At 43.7% G+C, this 23,515-nt stretch overlaps 13 non-coding genes across 13 annotated transcripts; all 13 read right to left on the bottom strand.

Annotated features, from left to right (window-relative positions):
• Nucleotides 1-3,051: 3,051 nt before the first annotated feature.
• TRNAG-CCC (transfer RNA glycine (anticodon CCC)) lies at nucleotides 3,052-3,123 on the bottom strand. The gene has a single exon. It is a non-coding gene; the product is annotated as a tRNA-Gly (tRNA).
• Nucleotides 3,124-4,648: 1,525 nt separating this feature from the next.
• Nucleotides 4,649-4,720, bottom strand: TRNAG-UCC (transfer RNA glycine (anticodon UCC)). The gene has a single exon. It is a non-coding gene; the product is annotated as a tRNA-Gly (tRNA).
• A 1,531-nt stretch (nucleotides 4,721-6,251) lies between these two features.
• Nucleotides 6,252-6,323, bottom strand: TRNAG-CCC (transfer RNA glycine (anticodon CCC)). Its single transcript has one exon. It is a non-coding gene; the product is annotated as a tRNA-Gly (tRNA).
• A 1,525-nt stretch (nucleotides 6,324-7,848) lies between these two features.
• On the bottom strand, nucleotides 7,849-7,920 carry TRNAG-UCC (transfer RNA glycine (anticodon UCC)). The gene has a single exon. It is a non-coding gene; the product is annotated as a tRNA-Gly (tRNA).
• Nucleotides 7,921-9,453: 1,533 nt separating this feature from the next.
• TRNAG-CCC (transfer RNA glycine (anticodon CCC)) lies at nucleotides 9,454-9,525 on the bottom strand. The gene has a single exon. It is a non-coding gene; the product is annotated as a tRNA-Gly (tRNA).
• Nucleotides 9,526-11,051: 1,526 nt separating this feature from the next.
• On the bottom strand, nucleotides 11,052-11,123 carry TRNAG-UCC (transfer RNA glycine (anticodon UCC)). Its single transcript has one exon. It is a non-coding gene; the product is annotated as a tRNA-Gly (tRNA).
• Nucleotides 11,124-12,654: 1,531 nt separating this feature from the next.
• Nucleotides 12,655-12,726, bottom strand: TRNAG-CCC (transfer RNA glycine (anticodon CCC)). The gene has a single exon. It is a non-coding gene; the product is annotated as a tRNA-Gly (tRNA).
• Nucleotides 12,727-14,251: 1,525 nt separating this feature from the next.
• Nucleotides 14,252-14,323, bottom strand: TRNAG-UCC (transfer RNA glycine (anticodon UCC)). The gene has a single exon. It is a non-coding gene; the product is annotated as a tRNA-Gly (tRNA).
• A 1,531-nt stretch (nucleotides 14,324-15,854) lies between these two features.
• On the bottom strand, nucleotides 15,855-15,926 carry TRNAG-CCC (transfer RNA glycine (anticodon CCC)). Its single transcript has one exon. It is a non-coding gene; the product is annotated as a tRNA-Gly (tRNA).
• A 1,525-nt stretch (nucleotides 15,927-17,451) lies between these two features.
• On the bottom strand, nucleotides 17,452-17,523 carry TRNAG-UCC (transfer RNA glycine (anticodon UCC)). Its single transcript has one exon. It is a non-coding gene; the product is annotated as a tRNA-Gly (tRNA).
• A 1,533-nt stretch (nucleotides 17,524-19,056) lies between these two features.
• TRNAG-CCC (transfer RNA glycine (anticodon CCC)) lies at nucleotides 19,057-19,128 on the bottom strand. Its single transcript has one exon. It is a non-coding gene; the product is annotated as a tRNA-Gly (tRNA).
• Nucleotides 19,129-20,654: 1,526 nt separating this feature from the next.
• Nucleotides 20,655-20,726, bottom strand: TRNAG-UCC (transfer RNA glycine (anticodon UCC)). Its single transcript has one exon. It is a non-coding gene; the product is annotated as a tRNA-Gly (tRNA).
• A 1,531-nt stretch (nucleotides 20,727-22,257) lies between these two features.
• Nucleotides 22,258-22,329, bottom strand: TRNAG-CCC (transfer RNA glycine (anticodon CCC)). The gene has a single exon. It is a non-coding gene; the product is annotated as a tRNA-Gly (tRNA).
• Between the last annotated feature and the right edge of the window lie 1,186 nt (nucleotides 22,330-23,515).

Below are 23,515 nucleotides of genomic sequence, written 5' to 3'. Positions count from 1 at the left end.
AATATTACGTTGCCGAAATCAATGACTATCTTGCAACAGCTTCAATGGTGCATTTGGTTTAGATACCAACATGAGAAGTAGTAGAACGTTTTTTGCAGAGGGTAAGGAACTGGGGATTGAAACCAAGGACAAAGTTGTGCAGAAGAGAAGAAATGAAAAGCAACAGTACAAATAGTAGAAATCAGCATATATAGGCAGCATGGGAAGCAAAGCAGGGAAGAGAAAGAGAGAACATTCCATGAAATGCCCAGGAGATAGATAAGAGCAGAAAAAAAGGGAAGAATGAAATTCAAAGCATGCCCAGAAAGTTGTGTGAAGCTCCCACCAGTCATTTATGGTTATAGTTGTGTGTCTTTGCTTTCAAAGTACAGGGTTGATCCTTTCACGAACACTCTTGTATTACACAGACATAGATAGTTGAGAAGTCTTTTTTCACATAGCTGGCACAAGCTTGCGCTTTTCCTTTCTGGCAGTGTGGAAATGACAGCTTGGTCCTTGGAAGGAAAATCAAGCAAAATTAGCAGAGGATGGTTTCGATCCATCGACCTCTGGGTTATGGGCCCAGCACGCTTCCGCTGCGCCACTCTGCTCGTTTGTGAAAGTGTTCTCTTTATGCAGATGAGGAGGCATTCATAGGAGTGAAGTGGGATTGGTCGGGCTCTCACCTCATTTGCCTAATTATATCGCAAGGCATGCTGGGTGCAGAAAATCTTCATCTTCCCCTCTCACAATCAGTCATAACTGAAAGTCCAGACCCTCTTAGGCACTAGCCGTTTCAGGCCTTTATCAAGACAGCAGCTCTCCGACGCTCTCTGTCTCTCTCTCTGAGATCCTAGTGCTAGCATGCTCAGGATTTGGCTTTACCTGGGAGCCAGAGATCTACCCGGTGAGGGCTTGCCCGGTGTAAGGCTTTTGAGCGTTTGGGAGCGTTCGGTACATGAGAGGACGTTGGACTGGAAACTGTGTAAATTTGAAGCATCCAACCTTCCTGCTGCAGTCGGAGGATCTTTCCATGGACATCTGCCTTTTGGATTCCTCTAAACTTGCCCTCTGATGAAACATTTTTTGAGCTGCAGTTACCTCCGACGTCTACAAGGTGGCGCTACATTCAGGTGAGGGCACAAGTATGCACAAAATGTTGGCGACTTTTGCCAGATTTATCGATGGATCTTGCATATTGTTTTCAGAGGCTAGATATTGCCTAGGAAATGCTTTTTAACATAGAGATGCTGGAGTTATAATGTGTGGTCGGGCCTCAGCCCTTTCATTGTCTGCCCACTGTAAATATTTTTTATCAGCACATGTGAGTGGTGACTCTGCTTTATGAAACTTATCATATATTAGGACAATGAATATAGCAGAAGGGGCGATTGAGATGCTTGCCTACATATTTGTTTATTTTTTATATAACGGCTGATTAATCTGTTCATTATATTTCCATTTTGTGACATGTTGCATTAAAATATATCCTGCTTTAAGAATATATTAGTATTTGTACTGCGTTGGCCGGGAATTGAACCCGGGTCAACTGCTTGGAAGGCAGCTATGCTCACTACTATACCACCAACGCCCTCTGATCTGTGTGCTCTCGGTTCTAAACATTAGGACCCTGAGTTCAATGACTATCTTGCACCAGCTTGAATGGTGCATTTGGTTTAGATACCAACATGAAAAGCAATAGAAAGTTTTTTGCAGAGGGTAAGGAACTGGGATTGAAACCAAGGACAAAGCTGTGCAGAAGAGAAGAATGGAAAGCGGCTAGAAGAGAAATACAGAACATTCAATTAATTGCCCAGGAGATAGATAAGAGCAGAACAAAAAGGGAAGAATGAAATTCAAAGCCTGCCCATAAAAGTGTTTGAAGGTCCCACCAGTCATTTATGCTTATTATTGTGTGTCTTTACTTTCAAAGTACAGGGTGGATCCTTTGATGATCCCTCTCTTGTATTTCAGCAGACACAGATATTTGAGAAGTCTTTTCTCACATAGCTGGCACAAGCTTGTGCTTTTCCTTGCTGTCAGCGTGGAAAAGACAGCTTGGTCCTTGGAAGGAAAATCAAGCAAAATTAGCAGAGGATGGTTTCGATCCATCGACCTCTGGGTTATGGGCCCAGCACGCTTCCGCTGCGCCACTCTGCTCTGTTGTGAAAGTGTTCTTTTTATGCAGATAGGGAGCATTAAGCAGAGTAGCGTGGGATTGGTCCGGCTCTCACCTCATTTGCATAAGTATATTGCAAGGCATGCTGGGTGCAGAAAAACTTCATCTTCCCCTCTCACAATCAGTCATAACTGAAAGTCAGACACTCTTAGGCACTAGCCGTTTCAGACCTTTATCAAGACAGCAGGTCTTGAACCCTCTCTCTCTCTCTCTCTCTCTCTGTGATCCTAGCACTAGCATGCTCAGGATTTGGCTTTACCTGGGAGCCAGAGATCTACCCGGTGAGGGCTTGCCCGGTGTGAGGCTTTTGAGCGTTTGGGAGCGTTCGGGACGTGAGTGGACGTTGGACAGGAAACTCTGCGAATTTGAAGCATCCAACATTCCTGCTGCAGTGAGCGGCTCTTTCCATGGACATCTGCCTCTAGGATTCCTCTCAACTTGCCTTCTGATAAAACATTTTGGGAGCAGCAATTACCTTCGACAGCTACAAGGTGGCTCTACATTCTGGTAAGTGCACAAGTATGCACAAAATGTTAGGGACTTTTGCCAGATTTATCGGTGGATCTTGCATATTTTTTTCAGAGGCTAGATATTGCCTAGAAATGCTTTTTAACATAGAGATGTTGGAGTTATAATGTCTGGTGGGGCCTCACCCCTTCCATTGTTTGCCCACTGTAACATATTTATTACCAGCACATGTGAGTTGTGACTCTGCTTTATAAAACTTATCATATATTAGGACAATGAATGTATCAGAAGGTGCGATTGAGATGTTTGCCTATGTATTTGTTTATTTTTTTATATATGGCTGATTAATCTGTACATGAAATTTCCATTTTGTGACATGTTGCATTAAAATATATCCTGCTTGCAGAATATATAAGCATTTTCACTGCGTTGGCCGGGAATCGAACCCGGGTCAACTGCTTGGGAAGCAGCTATGCTCACCACTATACCACCAACGCCCTCTGATGTGTGTGCTCTCGGTTCTAAATATTACGTTGCCGAAATCAATGACTATCTTGCAACAGCTTCAATGGTGCATTTGGTTTAGATACCAACATGAGAAGTAGTAGAACGTTTTTTGCAGAGGGTAAGGAACTGGGGATTGAAACCAAGGACAAAGTTGTGCAGAAGAGAAGAAATGAAAAGCAACAGTACAAATAGTAGAAATCAGCATATATAGGCAGCATGGGAAGCAAAGCAGGGAAGAGAAAGAGAGAACATTCCATGAAATGCCCAGGAGATAGATAAGAGCAGAAAAAAAGGGAAGAATGAAATTCAAAGCATGCCCAGAAAGTTGTGTGAAGCTCCCACCAGTCATTTATGGTTATAGTTGTGTGTCTTTGCTTTCAAAGTACAGGGTTGATCCTTTCACGAACACTCTTGTATTACACAGACATAGATAGTTGAGAAGTCTTTTTTCACATAGCTGGCACAAGCTTGCGCTTTTCCTTTCTGGCAGTGTGGAAATGACAGCTTGGTCCTTGGAAGGAAAATCAAGCAAAATTAGCAGAGGATGGTTTCGATCCATCGACCTCTGGGTTATGGGCCCAGCACGCTTCCGCTGCGCCACTCTGCTCGTTTGTGAAAGTGTTCTCTTTATGCAGATGAGGAGGCATTCATAGGAGTGAAGTGGGATTGGTCGGGCTCTCACCTCATTTGCCTAATTATATCGCAAGGCATGCTGGGTGCAGAAAATCTTCATCTTCCCCTCTCACAATCAGTCATAACTGAAAGTCCAGACCCTCTTAGGCACTAGCCGTTTCAGGCCTTTATCAAGACAGCAGCTCTCCGACGCTCTCTGTCTCTCTCTCTGAGATCCTAGTGCTAGCATGCTCAGGATTTGGCTTTACCTGGGAGCCAGAGATCTACCCGGTGAGGGCTTGCCCGGTGTAAGGCTTTTGAGCGTTTGGGAGCGTTCGGTACATGAGAGGACATTGGACTGGAAACTGTGTAAATTTGAAGCATCCAACCTTCCTGCTGCAGTCGGAGGATCTTTCCATGGACATCTGCCTTTTGGATTCCTCTAAACTTGCCCTCTGATGAAACATTTTTTGAGCTGCAGTTACCTCCGACGTCTACAAGGTGGCGCTACATTCAGGTGAGGGCACAAGTATGCACAAAATGTTGGCGACTTTTGCCAGATTTATCGATGGATCTTGCATATTGTTTTCAGAGGCTAGATATTGCCTAGGAAATGCTTTTTAACATAGAGATGCTGGAGTTATAATGTGTGGTCGGGCCTCAGCCCTTTCATTGTCTGCCCACTGTAAATATTTTTTATCAGCACATGTGAGTGGTGACTCTGCTTTATGAAACTTATCATATATTAGGACAATGAATATAGCAGAAGGGGCAATTGAGATGCTTGCCTACATATTTGTTTATTTTTTATATAACGGCTGATTAATCTGTTCATTATATTTCCATTTTGTGACATGTTGCATTAAAATATATCCTGCTTGCAGAATATATTAGTACTTGTACTGCGTTGGCCGGGAATCGAACCCGGGTCAACTGCTTGGAAGGCAGCTATGCTCACCACTATACCACCAACGCCCTCTGATCTGTGTGCTCTCGGTTCTAAACATTAGGACCCTGAGTTCAATGACTATCTTGCACCAGCTTGAATGGTGCATTTGGTTTAGATACCAACATGAAAAGCAATAGAAAGTTTTTTGCAGAGGGTAAGGAACTGGGATTGAAACCAAGGACAAAGCTGTGCAGAAGAGAAGAATGGAAAGCTGCATTACAAATAATAGATAAGAATATATAGAGGCAGCATGGGAAGCAAAACAGGGAAGAGAAATACAGAACATTCAATTAATTGCCCAGCAGATAGATAAGAGCAGAACAAAAAGGGAAGAATGAAATTCAAAGCCTGCCCATAAAAGTGTTTGAAGGTCCCACCAGTCATTTATGCTTATTATTGTGTGTCTTTACTTTCAAAGTACAGGGTGGATCCTTTGATGATCCCTCTCTTGTATTTCAGCAGACACAGATATTTGAGAAGTCTTTTCTCACATAGCTGGCACAAGCTTGTGCTTTTCCTTGCTGTCAGCGTGGAAAAGACAGCTTGGTCCTTGGAAGGAAAATCAAGCAAAATTAGCAGAGGATGGTTTCGATCCATCGACCTCTGGGTTATGGGCCCAGCACGCTTCCGCTGCGCCACTCTGCTCTGTTGTGAAAGTGTTCTTTTTATGCAGATAGGGAGCATTAAGCAGAGTAGCGTGGGATTGGTCCGGCTCTCACCTCATTTGCATAAGTATATTGCAAGGCATGCTGGGTGCAGAAAAACTTCATCTTCCCCTCTCACAATCAGTCATAACTGAAAGTCAGACACTCTTAGGCACTAGCCGTTTCAGACCTTTATCAAGACAGCAGGTCTTGAACCCTCTCTCTCTCTCTCTCTCTCTCTGTGATCCTAGCACTAGCATGCTCAGGATTTGGCTTTACCTGGGAGCCAGAGATCTACCCGGTGAGGGCTTGCCCGGTGTGAGGCTTTTGAGCGTTTGGGAGCGTTCGGGACGTGAGTGGACGTTGGACAGGAAACTCTGCGAATTTGAAGCATCCAACATTCCTGCTGCAGTGAGCGGCTCTTTCCATGGACATCTGCCTCTAGGATTCCTCTCAACTTGCCTTCTGATAAAACATTTTGGGAGCAGCAATTACCTTCGACAGCTACAAGGTGGCTCTACATTCTGGTAAGTGCACAAGTATGCACAAAATGTTAGGGACTTTTGCCAGATTTATCGGTGGATCTTGCATATTTTTTTCAGAGGCTAGATATTGCCTAGAAATGCTTTTTAACATAGAGATGTTGGAGTTATAATGTCTGGTGGGGCCTCACCCCTTCCATTGTTTGCCCACTGTAACATATTTATTACCAGCACATGTGAGTTGTGACTCTGCTTTATAAAACTTATCATATATTAGGACAATGAATGTATCAGAAGGTGCGATTGAGATGTTTGCCTATGTATTTGTTTATTTTTTTATATATGGCTGATTAATCTGTACATGAAATTTCCATTTTGTGACATGTTGCATTAAAATATATCCTGCTTGCAGAATATATAAGCATTTTCACTGCGTTGGCCGGGAATCGAACCCGGGTCAACTGCTTGGGAAGCAGCTATGCTCACCACTATACCACCAACGCCCTCTGATGTGTGTGCTCTCGGTTCTAAATATTACGTTGCCGAAATCAATGACTATCTTGCAACAGCTTCAATGGTGCATTTGGTTTAGATACCAACATGAGAAGTAGTAGAACGTTTTTTGCAGAGGGTAAGGAACTGGGGATTGAAACCAAGGACAAAGTTGTGCAGAAGAGAAGAAATGAAAAGCAACAGTACAAATAGTAGAAATCAGCATATATAGGCAGCATGGGAAGCAAAGCAGGGAAGAGAAAGAGAGAACATTCCATGAAATGCCCAGGAGATAGATAAGAGCAGAAAAAAAGGGAAGAATGAAATTCAAAGCATGCCCAGAAAGTTGTGTGAAGCTCCCACCAGTCATTTATGGTTATAGTTGTGTGTCTTTGCTTTCAAAGTACAGGGTTGATCCTTTCACGAACACTCTTGTATTACACAGACATAGATAGTTGAGAAGTCTTTTTTCACATAGCTGGCACAAGCTTGCGCTTTTCCTTTCTGGCAGTGTGGAAATGACAGCTTGGTCCTTGGAAGGAAAATCAAGCAAAATTAGCAGAGGATGGTTTCGATCCATCGACCTCTGGGTTATGGGCCCAGCACGCTTCCGCTGCGCCACTCTGCTCGTTTGTGAAAGTGTTCTCTTTATGCAGATGAGGAGGCATTCATAGGAGTGAAGTGGGATTGGTCGGGCTCTCACCTCATTTGCCTAATTATATCGCAAGGCATGCTGGGTGCAGAAAATCTTCATCTTCCCCTCTCACAATCAGTCATAACTGAAAGTCCAGACCCTCTTAGGCACTAGCCGTTTCAGGCCTTTATCAAGACAGCAGCTCTCCGACGCTCTCTGTCTCTCTCTCTGAGATCCTAGTGCTAGCATGCTCAGGATTTGGCTTTACCTGGGAGCCAGAGATCTACCCGGTGAGGGCTTGCCCGGTGTAAGGCTTTTGAGCGTTTGGGAGCGTTCGGTACATGAGAGGACATTGGACTGGAAACTGTGTAAATTTGAAGCATCCAACCTTCCTGCTGCAGTCGGAGGATCTTTCCATGGACATCTGCCTTTTGGATTCCTCTAAACTTGCCCTCTGATGAAACATTTTTTGAGCTGCAGTTACCTCCGACGTCTACAAGGTGGCGCTACATTCAGGTGAGGGCACAAGTATGCACAAAATGTTGGCGACTTTTGCCAGATTTATCGATGGATCTTGCATATTGTTTTCAGAGGCTAGATATTGCCTAGGAAATGCTTTTTAACATAGAGATGCTGGAGTTATAATGTGTGGTCGGGCCTCAGCCCTTTCATTGTCTGCCCACTGTAAATATTTTTTATCAGCACATGTGAGTGGTGACTCTGCTTTATGAAACTTATCATATATTAGGACAATGAATATAGCAGAAGGGGCAATTGAGATGCTTGCCTACATATTTGTTTATTTTTTATATAACGGCTGATTAATCTGTTCATTATATTTCCATTTTGTGACATGTTGCATTAAAATATATCCTGCTTGCAGAATATATTAGTACTTGTACTGCGTTGGCCGGGAATCGAACCCGGGTCAACTGCTTGGAAGGCAGCTATGCTCACCACTATACCACCAACGCCCTCTGATCTGTGTGCTCTCGGTTCTAAACATTAGGACCCTGAGTTCAATGACTATCTTGCACCAGCTTGAATGGTGCATTTGGTTTAGATACCAACATGAAAAGCAATAGAAAGTTTTTTGCAGAGGGTAAGGAACTGGGATTGAAACCAAGGACAAAGCTGTGCAGAAGAGAAGAATGGAAAGCTGCATTACAAATAATAGATAAGAATATATAGAGGCAGCATGGGAAGCAAAACAGGGAAGAGAAATACAGAACATTCAATTAATTGCCCAGCAGATAGATAAGAGCAGAACAAAAAGGGAAGAATGAAATTCAAAGCCTGCCCATAAAAGTGTTTGAAGGTCCCACCAGTCATTTATGCTTATTATTGTGTGTCTTTACTTTCAAAGTACAGGGTGGATCCTTTGATGATCCCTCTCTTGTATTTCAGCAGACACAGATATTTGAGAAGTCTTTTCTCACATAGCTGGCACAAGCTTGTGCTTTTCCTTGCTGTCAGCGTGGAAAAGACAGCTTGGTCCTTGGAAGGAAAATCAAGCAAAATTAGCAGAGGATGGTTTCGATCCATCGACCTCTGGGTTATGGGCCCAGCACGCTTCCGCTGCGCCACTCTGCTCTGTTGTGAAAGTGTTCTTTTTATGCAGATAGGGAGCATTAAGCAGAGTAGCGTGGGATTGGTCCGGCTCTCACCTCATTTGCATAAGTATATTGCAAGGCATGCTGGGTGCAGAAAAACTTCATCTTCCCCTCTCACAATCAGTCATAACTGAAAGTCAGACACTCTTAGGCACTAGCCGTTTCAGACCTTTATCAAGACAGCAGGTCTTGAACCCTCTCTCTCTCTCTCTCTCTCTCTCTGTGATCCTAGCACTAGCATGCTCAGGATTTGGCTTTACCTGGGAGCCAGAGATCTACCCGGTGAGGGCTTGCCCGGTGTGAGGCTTTTGAGCGTTTGGGAGCGTTCGGGACGTGAGTGGACGTTGGACAGGAAACTCTGCGAATTTGAAGCATCCAACATTCCTGCTGCAGTGAGCGGCTCTTTCCATGGACATCTGCCTCTAGGATTCCTCTCAACTTGCCTTCTGATAAAACATTTTGGGAGCAGCAATTACCTTCGACAGCTACAAGGTGGCTCTACATTCTGGTAAGTGCACAAGTATGCACAAAATGTTAGGGACTTTTGCCAGATTTATCGGTGGATCTTGCATATTTTTTTCAGAGGCTAGATATTGCCTAGAAATGCTTTTTAACATAGAGATGTTGGAGTTATAATGTCTGGTGGGGCCTCACCCCTTCCATTGTTTGCCCACTGTAACATATTTATTACCAGCACATGTGAGTTGTGACTCTGCTTTATAAAACTTATCATATATTAGGACAATGAATGTATCAGAAGGTGCGATTGAGATGTTTGCCTATGTATTTGTTTATTTTTTTATATATGGCTGATTAATCTGTACATGAAATTTCCATTTTGTGACATGTTGCATTAAAATATATCCTGCTTGCAGAATATATAAGCATTTTCACTGCTTTGGCCGGGAATCGAACCCGGGTCAACTGCTTGGGAAGCAGCTATGCTCACCACTATACCACCAACGCCCTCTGATGTGTGTGCTCTCGGTTCTAAATATTACGTTGCCGAAATCAATGACTATCTTGCAACAGCTTCAATGGTGCATTTGGTTTAGATACCAACATGAGAAGTAGTAGAACGTTTTTTGCAGAGGGTAAGGAACTGGGGATTGAAACCAAGGACAAAGTTGTGCAGAAGAGAAGAAATGAAAAGCAACAGTACAAATAGTAGAAATCAGCATATATAGGCAGCATGGGAAGCAAAGCAGGGAAGAGAAAGAGAGAACATTCCATGAAATGCCCAGGAGATAGATAAGAGCAGAAAAAAAAGGGAAGAATGAAATTCAAAGCATGCCCAGAAAGTTGTGTGAAGCTCCCACCAGTCATTTATGGTTATAGTTGTGTGTCTTTGCTTTCAAAGTACAGGGTTGATCCTTTCACGAACACTCTTGTATTACACAGACATAGATAGTTGAGAAGTCTTTTTTCACATAGCTGGCACAAGCTTGCGCTTTTCCTTTCTGGCAGTGTGGAAATGACAGCTTGGTCCTTGGAAGGAAAATCAAGCAAAATTAGCAGAGGATGGTTTCGATCCATCGACCTCTGGGTTATGGGCCCAGCACGCTTCCGCTGCGCCACTCTGCTCGTTTGTGAAAGTGTTCTCTTTATGCAGATGAGGAGGCATTCATAGGAGTGAAGTGGGATTGGTCGGGCTCTCACCTCATTTGCCTAATTATATCGCAAGGCATGCTGGGTGCAGAAAATCTTCATCTTCCCCTCTCACAATCAGTCATAACTGAAAGTCCAGACCCTCTTAGGCACTAGCCGTTTCAGGCCTTTATCAAGACAGCAGCTCTCCGACGCTCTCTGTCTCTCTCTCTGAGATCCTAGTGCTAGCATGCTCAGGATTTGGCTTTACCTGGGAGCCAGAGATCTACCCGGTGAGGGCTTGCCCGGTGTAAGGCTTTTGAGCGTTTGGGAGCGTTCGGTACATGAGAGGAAGTTGGACTGGAAACTGTGTAAATTTGAAGCATCCAACCTTCCTGCTGCAGTCGGAGGATCTTTCCATGGACATCTGCCTTTTGGATTCCTCTAAACTTGCCCTCTGATGAAACATTTTTTGAGCTGCAGTTACCTCCGACGTCTACAAGGTGGCGCTACATTCAGGTGAGGGCACAAGTATGCACAAAATGTTGGCGACTTTTGCCAGATTTATTGATGGATCTTGCATATTGTTTTCAGAGGCTAGATATTGCCTAGGAAATGCTTTTTAACATAGAGATGCTGGAGTTATAATGTGTGGTCGGGCCTCAGCCCTTTCATTGTCTGCCCACTGTAAATATTTTTTATCAGCACATGTGAGTGGTGACTCTGCTTTATGAAACTTATCATATATTAGGACAATGAATATAGCAGAAGGGGCAATTGAGATGCTTGCCTACATATTTGTTTATTTTTTATATAACGGCTGATTAATCTGTTCATTATATTTCCATTTTGTGACATGTTGCATTAAAATATATCCTGCTTGCAGAATATATTAGTACTTGTACTGCGTTGGCCGGGAATCGAACCCGGGTCAACTGCTTGGAAGGCAGCTATGCTCACCACTATACCACCAACGCCCTCTGATCTGTGTGCTCTCGGTTCTAAACATTAGGACCCTGAGTTCAATGACTATCTTGCACCAGCTTGAATGGTGCATTTGGTTTAGATACCAACATGAAAAGCAATAGAAAGTTTTTTGCAGAGGGTAAGGAACTGGGATTGAAACCAAGGACAAAGCTGTGCAGAAGAGAAGAATGGAAAGCTGCATTACAAATAATAGATAAGAATATATAGAGGCAGCATGGGAAGCAAAACAGGGAAGAGAAATACAGAACATTCAATTAATTGCCCAGCAGATAGATAAGAGCAGAACAAAAAGGGAAGAATGAAATTCAAAGCCTGCCCATAAAAGTGTTTGAAGGTCCCACCAGTCATTTATGCTTATTATTGTGTGTCTTTACTTTCAAAGTACAGGGTGGATCCTTTGATGATCCCTCTCTTGTATTTCAGCAGACACAGATATTTGAGAAGTCTTTTCTCACATAGCTGGCACAAGCTTGTGCTTTTCCTTGCTGTCAGCGTGGAAAAGACAGCTTGGTCCTTGGAAGGAAAATCAAGCAAAATTAGCAGAGGATGGTTTCGATCCATCGACCTCTGGGTTATGGGCCCAGCACGCTTCCGCTGCGCCACTCTGCTCTGTTGTGAAAGTGTTCTTTTTATGCAGATAGGGAGCATTAAGCAGAGTAGCGTGGGATTGGTCCGGCTCTCACCTCATTTGCATAAGTATATTGCAAGGCATGCTGGGTGCAGAAAAACTTCATCTTCCCCTCTCACAATCAGTCATAACTGAAAGTCAGACACTCTTAGGCACTAGCCGTTTCAGACCTTTATCAAGACAGCAGGTCTTGAACCCTCTCTCTCTCTCTCTCTCTCTCTGTGATCCTAGCACTAGCATGCTCAGGATTTGGCTTTACCTGGGAGCCAGAGATCTACCCGGTGAGGGCTTGCCCGGTGTGAGGCTTTTGAGCGTTTGGGAGCGTTCGGGACGTGAGTGGACGTTGGACAGGAAACTCTGCGAATTTGAAGCATCCAACATTCCTGCTGCAGTGAGCGGCTCTTTCCATGGACATCTGCCTCTAGGATTCCTCTCAACTTGCCTTCTGATAAAACATTTTGGGAGCAGCAATTACCTTCGACAGCTACAAGGTGGCTCTACATTCTGGTAAGTGCACAAGTATGCACAAAATGTTAGGGACTTTTGCCAGATTTATCGGTGGATCTTGCATATTTTTTTCAGAGGCTAGATATTGCCTAGAAATGCTTTTTAACATAGAGATGTTGGAGTTATAATGTCTGGTGGGGCCTCACCCCTTCCATTGTTTGCCCACTGTAACATATTTATTACCAGCACATGTGAGTTGTGACTCTGCTTTATAAAACTTATCATATATTAGGACAATGAATGTATCAGAAGGTGCGATTGAGATGTTTGCCTATGTATTTGTTTATTTTTTTATATATGGCTGATTAATCTGTACATGAAATTTCCATTTTGTGACATGTTGCATTAAAATATATCCTGCTTGCAGAATATATAAGCATTTTCACTGCGTTGGCCGGGAATCGAACCCGGGTCAACTGCTTGGGAAGCAGCTATGCTCACCACTATACCACCAACGCCCTCTGATGTGTGTGCTCTCGGTTCTAAATATTACGTTGCCGAAATCAATGACTATCTTGCAACAGCTTCAATGGTGCATTTGGTTTAGATACCAACATGAGAAGTAGTAGAACGTTTTTTGCAGAGGGTAAGGAACTGGGGATTGAAACCAAGGACAAAGTTGTGCAGAAGAGAAGAAATGAAAAGCAACAGTACAAATAGTAGAAATCAGCATATATAGGCAGCATGGGAAGCAAAGCAGGGAAGAGAAAGAGAGAACATTCCATGAAATGCCCAGGAGATAGATAAGAGCAGAAAAAAAGGGAAGAATGAAATTCAAAGCATGCCCAGAAAGTTGTGTGAAGCTCCCACCAGTCATTTATGGTTATAGTTGTGTGTCTTTGCTTTCAAAGTACAGGGTTGATCCTTTCACGAACACTCTTGTATTACACAGACATAGATAGTTGAGAAGTCTTTTTTCACATAGCTGGCACAAGCTTGCGCTTTTCCTTTCTGGCAGTGTGGAAATGACAGCTTGGTCCTTGGAAGGAAAATCAAGCAAAATTAGCAGAGGATGGTTTCGATCCATCGACCTCTGGGTTATGGGCCCAGCACGCTTCCGCTGCGCCACTCTGCTCGTTTGTGAAAGTGTTCTCTTTATGCAGATGAGGAGGCATTCATAGGAGTGAAGTGGGATTGGTCGGGCTCTCACCTCATTTGCCTAATTATATCGCAAGGCATGCTGGGTGCAGAAAATCTTCATCTTCCCCTCTCACAATCAGTCATAACTGAAAGTCCAGACCCTCTTAGGCACTAGCCGTTTCAGGCCTTTATCAAGACAGCAGCTCTCCGACGCTCTCTGTCTCTCTCTCTGAGATCCTAGTGCTAGCATGCTCAGGATTTGGCTTTACCTGGGAGCCAGAGATCTACCCGGTGAGGGCTTGCCCGGTGTAAGGCTTTTGAGCGTTTGGGAGCGTTCGGTACATGAGAGGACATTGGACTGGAAACTGTGTAAATTTGAAGCATCCAACCTTCCTGCTGCAGTCGGAGGATCTTTCCATGGACATCTGCCTTTTGGATTCCTCTAAACTTGCCCTCTGATGAAACATTTTTTGAGCTGCAGTTACCTCCGACGTCTACAAGGTGGCGCTACATTCAGGTGAGGGCACAAGTATGCACAAAATGTTGGCGACTTTTGCCAGATTTATCGATGGATCTTGCATATTGTTTTCAGAGGCTAGATATTGCCTAGGAAATGCTTTTTAACATAGAGATGCTGGAGTTATAATGTGTGGTCGGGCCTCAGCCCTTTCATTGTCTGCCCACTGTAAATATTTTTTATCAGCACATGTGAGTGGTGACTCTGCTTTATGAAACTTATCATATATTAGGACAATGAATATAGCAGAAGGGGCAATTGAGATGCTTGCCTACATATTTGTTTATTTTTTATATAACGGCTGATTAATCTGTTCATTATATTTCCATTTTGTGACATGTTGCATTAAAATATATCCTGCTTGCAGAATATATTAGTACTTGTACTGCGTTGGCCGGGAATCGAACCCGGGTCAACTGCTTGGAAGGCAGCTATGCTCACCACTATACCACCAACGCCCTCTGATCTGTGTGCTCTCGGTTCTAAACATTAGGACCCTGAGTTCAATGACTATCTTGCACCAGCTTGAATGGTGCATTTGGTTTAGATACCAACATGAAAAGCAATAGAAAGTTTTTTGCAGAGGGTAAGGAACTGGGATTGAAACCAAGGACAAAGCTGTGCAGAAGAGAAGAATGGAAAGCTGCATTACAAATAATAGATAAGAATATATAGAGGCAGCATGGGAAGCAAAACAGGGAAGAGAAATACAGAACATTCAATTAATTGCCCAGCAGATAGATAAGAGCAGAACAAAAAGGGAAGAATGAAATTCAAAGCCTGCCCATAAAAGTGTTTGAAGGTCCCACCAGTCATTTATGCTTATTATTGTGTGTCTTTACTTTCAAAGTACAGGGTGGATCCTTTGATGATCCCTCTCTTGTATTTCAGCAGACACAGATATTTGAGAAGTCTTTTCTCACATAGCTGGCACAAGCTTGTGCTTTTCCTTGCTGTCAGCGTGGAAAAGACAGCTTGGTCCTTGGAAGGAAAATCAAGCAAAATTAGCAGAGGATGGTTTCGATCCATCGACCTCTGGGTTATGGGCCCAGCACGCTTCCGCTGCGCCACTCTGCTCTGTTGTGAAAGTGTTCTTTTTATGCAGATAGGGAGCATTAAGCAGAGTAGCGTGGGATTGGTCCGGCTCTCACCTCATTTGCATAAGTATATTGCAAGGCATGCTGGGTGCAGAAAAACTTCATCTTCCCCTCTCACAATCAGTCATAACTGAAAGTCAGACACTCTTAGGCACTAGCCGTTTCAGACCTTTATCAAGACAGCAGGTCTTGAACCCTCTCTCTCTCTCTCTCTCTCTCTGTGATCCTAGCACTAGCATGCTCAGGATTTGGCTTTACCTGGGAGCCAGAGATCTACCCGGTGAGGGCTTGCCCGGTGTGAGGCTTTTGAGCGTTTGGGAGCGTTCGGGACGTGAGTGGACGTTGGACAGGAAACTCTGCGAATTTGAAGCATCCAACATTCCTGCTGCAGTGAGCGGCTCTTTCCATGGACATCTGCCTCTAGGATTCCTCTCAACTTGCCTTCTGATAAAACATTTTGGGAGCAGCAATTACCTTCGACAGCTACAAGGTGGCTCTACATTCTGGTAAGTGCACAAGTATGCACAAAATGTTAGGGACTTTTGCCAGATTTATCGGTGGATCTTGCATATTTTTTTCAGAGGCTAGATATTGCCTAGAAATGCTTTTTAACATAGAGATGTTGGAGTTATAATGTCTGGTGGGGCCTCACCCCTTCCATTGTTTGCCCACTGTAACATATTTATTACCAGCACATGTGAGTTGTGACTCTGCTTTATAAAACTTATCATATATTAGGACAATGAATGTATCAGAAGGTGCGATTGAGATGTTTGCCTATGTATTTGTTTATTTTTTTATATATGGCTGATTAATCTGTACATGAAATTTCCATTTTGTGACATGTTGCATTAAAATATATCCTGCTTGCAGAATATATAAGCATTTTCACTGCGTTGGCCGGGAATCGAACCCGGGTCAACTGCTTGGGAAGCAGCTATGCTCACCACTATACCACCAACGCCCTCTGATGTGTGTGCTCTCGGTTCTAAATATTACGTTGCCGAAATCAATGACTATCTTGCAACAGCTTCAATGGTGCATTTGGTTTAGATACCAACATGAGAAGTAGTAGAACGTTTTTTGCAGAGGGTAAGGAACTGGGGATTGAAACCAAGGACAAAGTTGTGCAGAAGAGAAGAAATGAAAAGCAACAGTACAAATAGTAGAAATCAGCATATATAGGCAGCATGGGAAGCAAAGCAGGGAAGAGAAAGAGAGAACATTCCATGAAATGCCCAGGAGATAGATAAGAGCAGAAAAAAAGGGAAGAATGAAATTCAAAGCATGCCCAGAAAGTTGTGTGAAGCTCCCACCAGTCATTTATGGTTATAGTTGTGTGTCTTTGCTTTCAAAGTACAGGGTTGATCCTTTCACGAACACTCTTGTATTACACAGACATAGATAGTTGAGAAGTCTTTTTTCACATAGCTGGCACAAGCTTGCGCTTTTCCTTTCTGGCAGTGTGGAAATGACAGCTTGGTCCTTGGAAGGAAAATCAAGCAAAATTAGCAGAGGATGGTTTCGATCCATCGACCTCTGGGTTATGGGCCCAGCACGCTTCCGCTGCGCCACTCTGCTCGTTTGTGAAAGTGTTCTCTTTATGCAGATGAGGAGGCATTCATAGGAGTGAAGTGGGATTGGTCGGGCTCTCACCTCATTTGCCTAATTATATCGCAAGGCATGCTGGGTGCAGAAAATCTTCATCTTCCCCTCTCACAATCAGTCATAACTGAAAGTCCAGACCCTCTTAGGCACTAGCCGTTTCAGGCCTTTATCAAGACAGCAGCTCTCCGACGCTCTCTGTCTCTCTCTCTGAGATCCTAGTGCTAGCATGCTCAGGATTTGGCTTTACCTGGGAGCCAGAGATCTACCCGGTGAGGGCTTGCCCGGTGTAAGGCTTTTGAGCGTTTGGGAGCGTTCGGTACATGAGAGGACATTGGACTGGAAACTGTGTAAATTTGAAGCATCCAACCTTCCTGCTGCAGTCGGAGGATCTTTCCATGGACATCTGCCTTTTGGATTCCTCTAAACTTGCCCTCTGATGAAACATTTTTTGAGCTGCAGTTACCTCCGACGTCTACAAGGTGGCGCTACATTCAGGTGAGGGCACAAGTATGCACAAAATGTTGGCGACTTTTGCCAGATTTATCGATGGATCTTGCATATTGTTTTCAGAGGCTAGATATTGCCTAGGAAATGCTTTTTAACATAGAGATGCTGGAGTTATAATGTGTGGTCGGGCCTCAGCCCTTTCATTGTCTGCCCACTGTAAATATTTTTTATCAGCACATGTGAGTGGTGACTCTGCTTTATGAAACTTATCATATATTAGGACAATGAATATAGCAGAAGGGGCAATTGAGATGCTTGCCTACATATTTGTTTATTTTTTATATAACGGCTGATTAATCTGTTCATTATATTTCCATTTTGTGACATGTTGCATTAAAATATATCCTGCTTGCAGAATATATTAGTACTTGTACTGCGTTGGCCGGGAATCGAACCCGGGTCAACTGCTTGGAAGGCAGCTATGCTCACCACTATACCACCAACGCCCTCTGATCTGTGTGCTCTCGGTTCTAAACATTAGGACCCTGAGTTCAATGACTATCTTGCACCAGCTTGAATGGTGCATTTGGTTTAGATACCAACATGAAAAGCAATAGAAAGTTTTTTGCAGAGGGTAAGGAACTGGGATTGAAACCAAGGACAAAGCTGTGCAGAAGAGAAGAATGGAAAGCTGCATTACAAATAATAGATAAGAATATATAGAGGCAGCATGGGAAGCAAAACAGGGAAGAGAAATACAGAACATTCAATTAATTGCCCAGCAGATAGATAAGAGCAGAACAAAAAGGGAAGAATGAAATTCAAAGCCTGCCCATAAAAGTGTTTGAAGGTCCCACCAGTCATTTATGCTTATTATTGTGTGTCTTTACTTTCAAAGTACAGGGTGGATCCTTTGATGATCCCTCTCTTGTATTTCAGCAGACACAGATATTTGAGAAGTCTTTTCTCACATAGCTGGCACAAGCTTGTGCTTTTCCTTGCTGTCAGCGTGGAAAAGACAGCTTGGTCCTTGGAAGGAAAATCAAGCAAAATTAGCAGAGGATGGTTTCGATCCATCGACCTCTGGGTTATGGGCCCAGCACGCTTCCGCTGCGCCACTCTGCTCTGTTGTGAAAGTGTTCTTTTTATGCAGATAGGGAGCATTAAGCAGAGTAGCGTGGGATTGGTCCGGCTCTCACCTCATTTGCATAAGTATATTGCAAGGCATGCTGGGTGCAGAAAAACTTCATCTTCCCCTCTCACAATCAGTCATAACTGAAAGTCAGACACTCTTAGGCACTAGCCGTTTCAGACCTTTATCAAGACAGCAGGTCTTGAACCCTCTCTCTCTCTCTCTCTCTCTCTCTGTGATCCTAGCACTAGCATGCTCAGGATTTGGCTTTACCTGGGAGCCAGAGATCTACCCGGTGAGGGCTTGCCCGGTGTGAGGCTTTTGAGCGTTTGGGAGCGTTCGGGACGTGAGTGGACGTTGGACAGGAAACTCTGCGAATTTGAAGCATCCAACATTCCTGCTGCAGTGAGCGGCTCTTTCCATGGACATCTGCCTCTAGGATTCCTCTCAACTTGCCTTCTGATAAAACATTTTGGGAGCAGCAATTACCTTCGACAGCTACAAGGTGGCTCTACATTCTGGTAAGTGCACAAGTATGCACAAAATGTTAGGGACTTTTGCCAGATTTATCGGTGGATCTTGCATATTTTTTTCAGAGGCTAGATATTGCCTAGAAATGCTTTTTAACATAGAGATGTTGGAGTTATAATGTCTGGTGGGGCCTCACCCCTTCCATTGTTTGCCCACTGTAACATATTTATTACCAGCACATGTGAGTTGTGACTCTGCTTTATAAAACTTATCATATATTAGGACAATGAATGTATCAGAAGGTGCGATTGAGATGTTTGCCTATGTATTTGTTTATTTTTTTATATATGGCTGATTAATCTGTACATGAAATTTCCATTTTGTGACATGTTGCATTAAAATATATCCTGCTTGCAGAATATATAAGCATTTTCACTGCTTTGGCCGGGAATCGAACCCGGGTCAACTGCTTGGGAAGCAGCTATGCTCACCACTATACCACCAACGCCCTCTGATGTGTGTGCTCTCGGTTCTAAATATTACGTTGCCGAAATCAATGACTATCTTGCAACAGCTTCAATGGTGCATTTGGTTTAGATACCAACATGAGAAGTAGTAGAACGTTTTTTGCAGAGGGTAAGGAACTGGGGATTGAAACCAAGGACAAAGTTGTGCAGAAGAGAAGAAATGAAAAGCAACAGTACAAATAGTAGAAATCAGCATATATAGGCAGCATGGGAAGCAAAGCAGGGAAGAGAAAGAGAGAACATTCCATGAAATGCCCAGGAGATAGATAAGAGCAGAAAAAAAAGGGAAGAATGAAATTCAAAGCATGCCCAGAAAGTTGTGTGAAGCTCCCACCAGTCATTTATGGTTATAGTTGTGTGTCTTTGCTTTCAAAGTACAGGGTTGATCCTTTCACGAACACTCTTGTATTACACAGACATAGATAGTTGAGAAGTCTTTTTTCACATAGCTGGCACAAGCTTGCGCTTTTCCTTTCTGGCAGTGTGGAAATGACAGCTTGGTCCTTGGAAGGAAAATCAAGCAAAATTAGCAGAGGATGGTTTCGATCCATCGACCTCTGGGTTATGGGCCCAGCACGCTTCCGCTGCGCCACTCTGCTCGTTTGTGAAAGTGTTCTCTTTATGCAGATGAGGAGGCATTCATAGGAGTGAAGTGGGATTGGTCGGGCTCTCACCTCATTTGCCTAATTATATCGCAAGGCATGCTGGGTGCAGAAAATCTTCATCTTCCCCTCTCACAATCAGTCATAACTGAAAGTCCAGACCCTCTTAGGCACTAGCCGTTTCAGGCCTTTATCAAGACAGCAGCTCTCCGACGCTCTCTGTCTCTCTCTCTGAGATCCTAGTGCTAGCATGCTCAGGATTTGGCTTTACCTGGGAGCCAGAGATCTACCCGGTGAGGGCTTGCCCGGTGTAAGGCTTTTGAGCGTTTGGGAGCGTTCGGTACATGAGAGGAAGTTGGACTGGAAACTGTGTAAATTTGAAGCATCCAACCTTCCTGCTGCAGTCGGAGGATCTTTCCATGGACATCTGCCTTTTGGATTCCTCTAAACTTGCCCTCTGATGAAACATTTTTTGAGCTGCAGTTACCTCCGACGTCTACAAGGTGGCGCTACATTCAGGTGAGGGCACAAGTATGCACAAAATGTTGGCGACTTTTGCCAGATTTATTGATGGATCTTGCATATTGTTTTCAGAGGCTAGATATTGCCTAGGAAATGCTTTTTAACATAGAGATGCTGGAGTTATAATGTGTGGTCGGGCCTCAGCCCTTTCATTGTCTGCCCACTGTAAATATTTTTTATCAGCACATGTGAGTGGTGACTCTGCTTTATGAAACTTATCATATATTAGGACAATGAATATAGCAGAAGGGGCAATTGAGATGCTTGCCTACATATTTGTTTATTTTTTATATAACGGCTGATTAATCTGTTCATTATATTTCCATTTTGTGACATGTTGCATTAAAATATATCCTGCTTGCAGAATATATTAGTACTTGTACTGCGTTGGCCGGGAATCGAACCCGGGTCAACTGCTTGGAAGGCAGCTATGCTCACCACTATACCACCAACGCCCTCTGATCTGTGTGCTCTCGGTTCTAAACATTAGGACCCTGAGTTCAATGACTATCTTGCACCAGCTTGAATGGTGCATTTGGTTTAGATACCAACATGAAAAGCAATAGAAAGTTTTTTGCAGAGGGTAAGGAACTGGGATTGAAACCAAGGACAAAGCTGTGCAGAAGAGAAGAATGGAAAGCTGCATTACAAATAATAGATAAGAATATATAGAGGCAGCATGGGAAGCAAAACAGGGAAGAGAAATACAGAACATTCAATTAATTGCCCAGCAGATAGATAAGAGCAGAACAAAAAGGGAAGAATGAAATTCAAAGCCTGCCCATAAAAGTGTTTGAAGGTCCCACCAGTCATTTATGCTTATTATTGTGTGTCTTTACTTTCAAAGTACAGGGTGGATCCTTTGATGATCCCTCTCTTGTATTTCAGCAGACACAGATATTTGAGAAGTCTTTTCTCACATAGCTGGCACAAGCTTGTGCTTTTCCTTGCTGTCAGCGTGGAAAAGACAGCTTGGTCCTTGGAAGGAAAATCAAGCAAAATTAGCAGAGGATGGTTTCGATCCATCGACCTCTGGGTTATGGGCCCAGCACGCTTCCGCTGCGCCACTCTGCTCTGTTGTGAAAGTGTTCTTTTTATGCAGATAGGGAGCATTAAGCAGAGTAGCGTGGGATTGGTCCGGCTCTCACCTCATTTGCATAAGTATATTGCAAGGCATGCTGGGTGCAGAAAAACTTCATCTTCCCCTCTCACAATCAGTCATAACTGAAAGTCAGACACTCTTAGGCACTAGCCGTTTCAGACCTTTATCAAGACAGCAGGTCTTGAACCCTCTCTCTCTCTCTCTCTCTCTCTGTGATCCTAGCACTAGCATGCTCAGGATTTGGCTTTACCTGGGAGCCAGAGATCTACCCGGTGAGGGCTTGCCCGGTGTGAGGCTTTTGAGCGTTTGGGAGCGTTCGGGACGTGAGTGGACGTTGGACAGGAAACTCTGCGAATTTGAAGCATCCAACATTCCTGCTGCAGTGAGCGGCTCTTTCCATGGACATCTGCCTCTAGGATTCCTCTCAACTTGCCTTCTGATAAAACATTTTGGGAGCAGCAATTACCTTCGACAGCTACAAGGTGGCTCTACATTCTGGTAAGTGCACAAGTATGCACAAAATGTTAGGGACTTTTGCCAGATTTATCGGTGGATCTTGCATATTTTTTTCAGAGGCTAGATATTGCCTAGAAATGCTTTTTAACATAGAGATGTTGGAGTTATAATGTCTGGTGGGGCCTCACCCCTTCCATTGTTTGCCCACTGTAACATATTTATTACCAGCACATGTGAGTTGTGACTCTGCTTTATAAAACTTATCATATATTAGGACAATGAATGTATCAGAAGGTGCGATTGAGATGTTTGCCTATGTATTTGTTTATTTTTTTATATATGGCTGATTAATCTGTACATGAAATTTCCATTTTGTGACATGTTGCATTAAAATATATCCTGCTTGCAGAATATATAAGCATTTTCACTGCGTTGGCCGGGAATCGAACCCGGGTCAACTGCTTGGGAAGCAGCTATGCTCACCACTATACCACCAACGCCCTCTGATGTGTGTGCTCTCGGTTCTAAATATTACGTTGCCGAAATCAATGACTATCTTGCAACAGCTTCAATGGTGCATTTGGTTTAGATACCAACATGAGAAGTAGTAGAACGTTTTTTGCAGAGGGTAAGGAACTGGGGATTGAAACCAAGGACAAAGTTGTGCAGAAGAGAAGAAATGAAAAGCAACAGTACAAATAGTAGAAATCAGCATATATAGGCAGCATGGGAAGCAAAGCAGGGAAGAGAAAGAGAGAACATTCCATGAAATGCCCAGGAGATAGATAAGAGCAGAAAAAAAGGGAAGAATGAAATTCAAAGCATGCCCAGAAAGTTGTGTGAAGCTCCCACCAGTCATTTATGGTTATAGTTGTGTGTCTTTGCTTTCAAAGTACAGGGTTGATCCTTTCACGAACACTCTTGTATTACACAGACATAGATAGTTGAGAAGTCTTTTTTCACATAGCTGGCACAAGCTTGCGCTTTTCCTTTCTGGCAGTGTGGAAATGACAGCTTGGTCCTTGGAAGGAAAATCAAGCAAAATTAGCAGAGGATGGTTTCGATCCATCGACCTCTGGGTTATGGGCCCAGCACGCTTCCGCTGCGCCACTCTGCTCGTTTGTGAAAGTGTTCTCTTTATGCAGATGAGGAGGCATTCATAGGAGTGAAGTGGGATTGGTCGGGCTCTCACCTCATTTGCCTAATTATATCGCAAGGCATGCTGGGTGCAGAAAATCTTCATCTTCCCCTCTCACAATCAGTCATAACTGAAAGTCCAGACCCTCTTAGGCACTAGCCGTTTCAGGCCTTTATCAAGACAGCAGCTCTCCGACGCTCTCTGTCTCTCTCTCTGAGATCCTAGTGCTAGCATGCTCAGGATTTGGCTTTACCTGGGAGCCAGAGATCTACCCGGTGAGGGCTTGCCCGGTGTAAGGCTTTTGAGCGTTTGGGAGCGTTCGGTACATGAGAGGACATTGGACTGGAAACTGTGTAAATTTGAAGCATCCAACCTTCCTGCTGCAGTCGGAGGATCTTTCCATGGACATCTGCCTTTTGGATTCCTCTAAACTTGCCCTCTGATGAAACATTTTTTGAGCTGCAGTTACCTCCGACGTCTACAAGGTGGCGCTACATTCAGGTGAGGGCACAAGTATGCACAAAATGTTGGCGACTTTTGCCAGATTT

Source organism: Lissotriton vulgaris, chromosome 2_1 (assembly GCF_964263255.1).
Source record: "Lissotriton vulgaris chromosome 2_1, aLisVul1.2, whole genome shotgun sequence".
In the NCBI taxonomy this organism is placed as follows: domain Eukaryota; kingdom Metazoa; phylum Chordata; class Amphibia; order Caudata; family Salamandridae; genus Lissotriton; species Lissotriton vulgaris.
The sequence above is the reverse complement of the archived record's forward strand: the minus strand, read 5'-3'. Positions and strand labels throughout refer to the sequence as shown.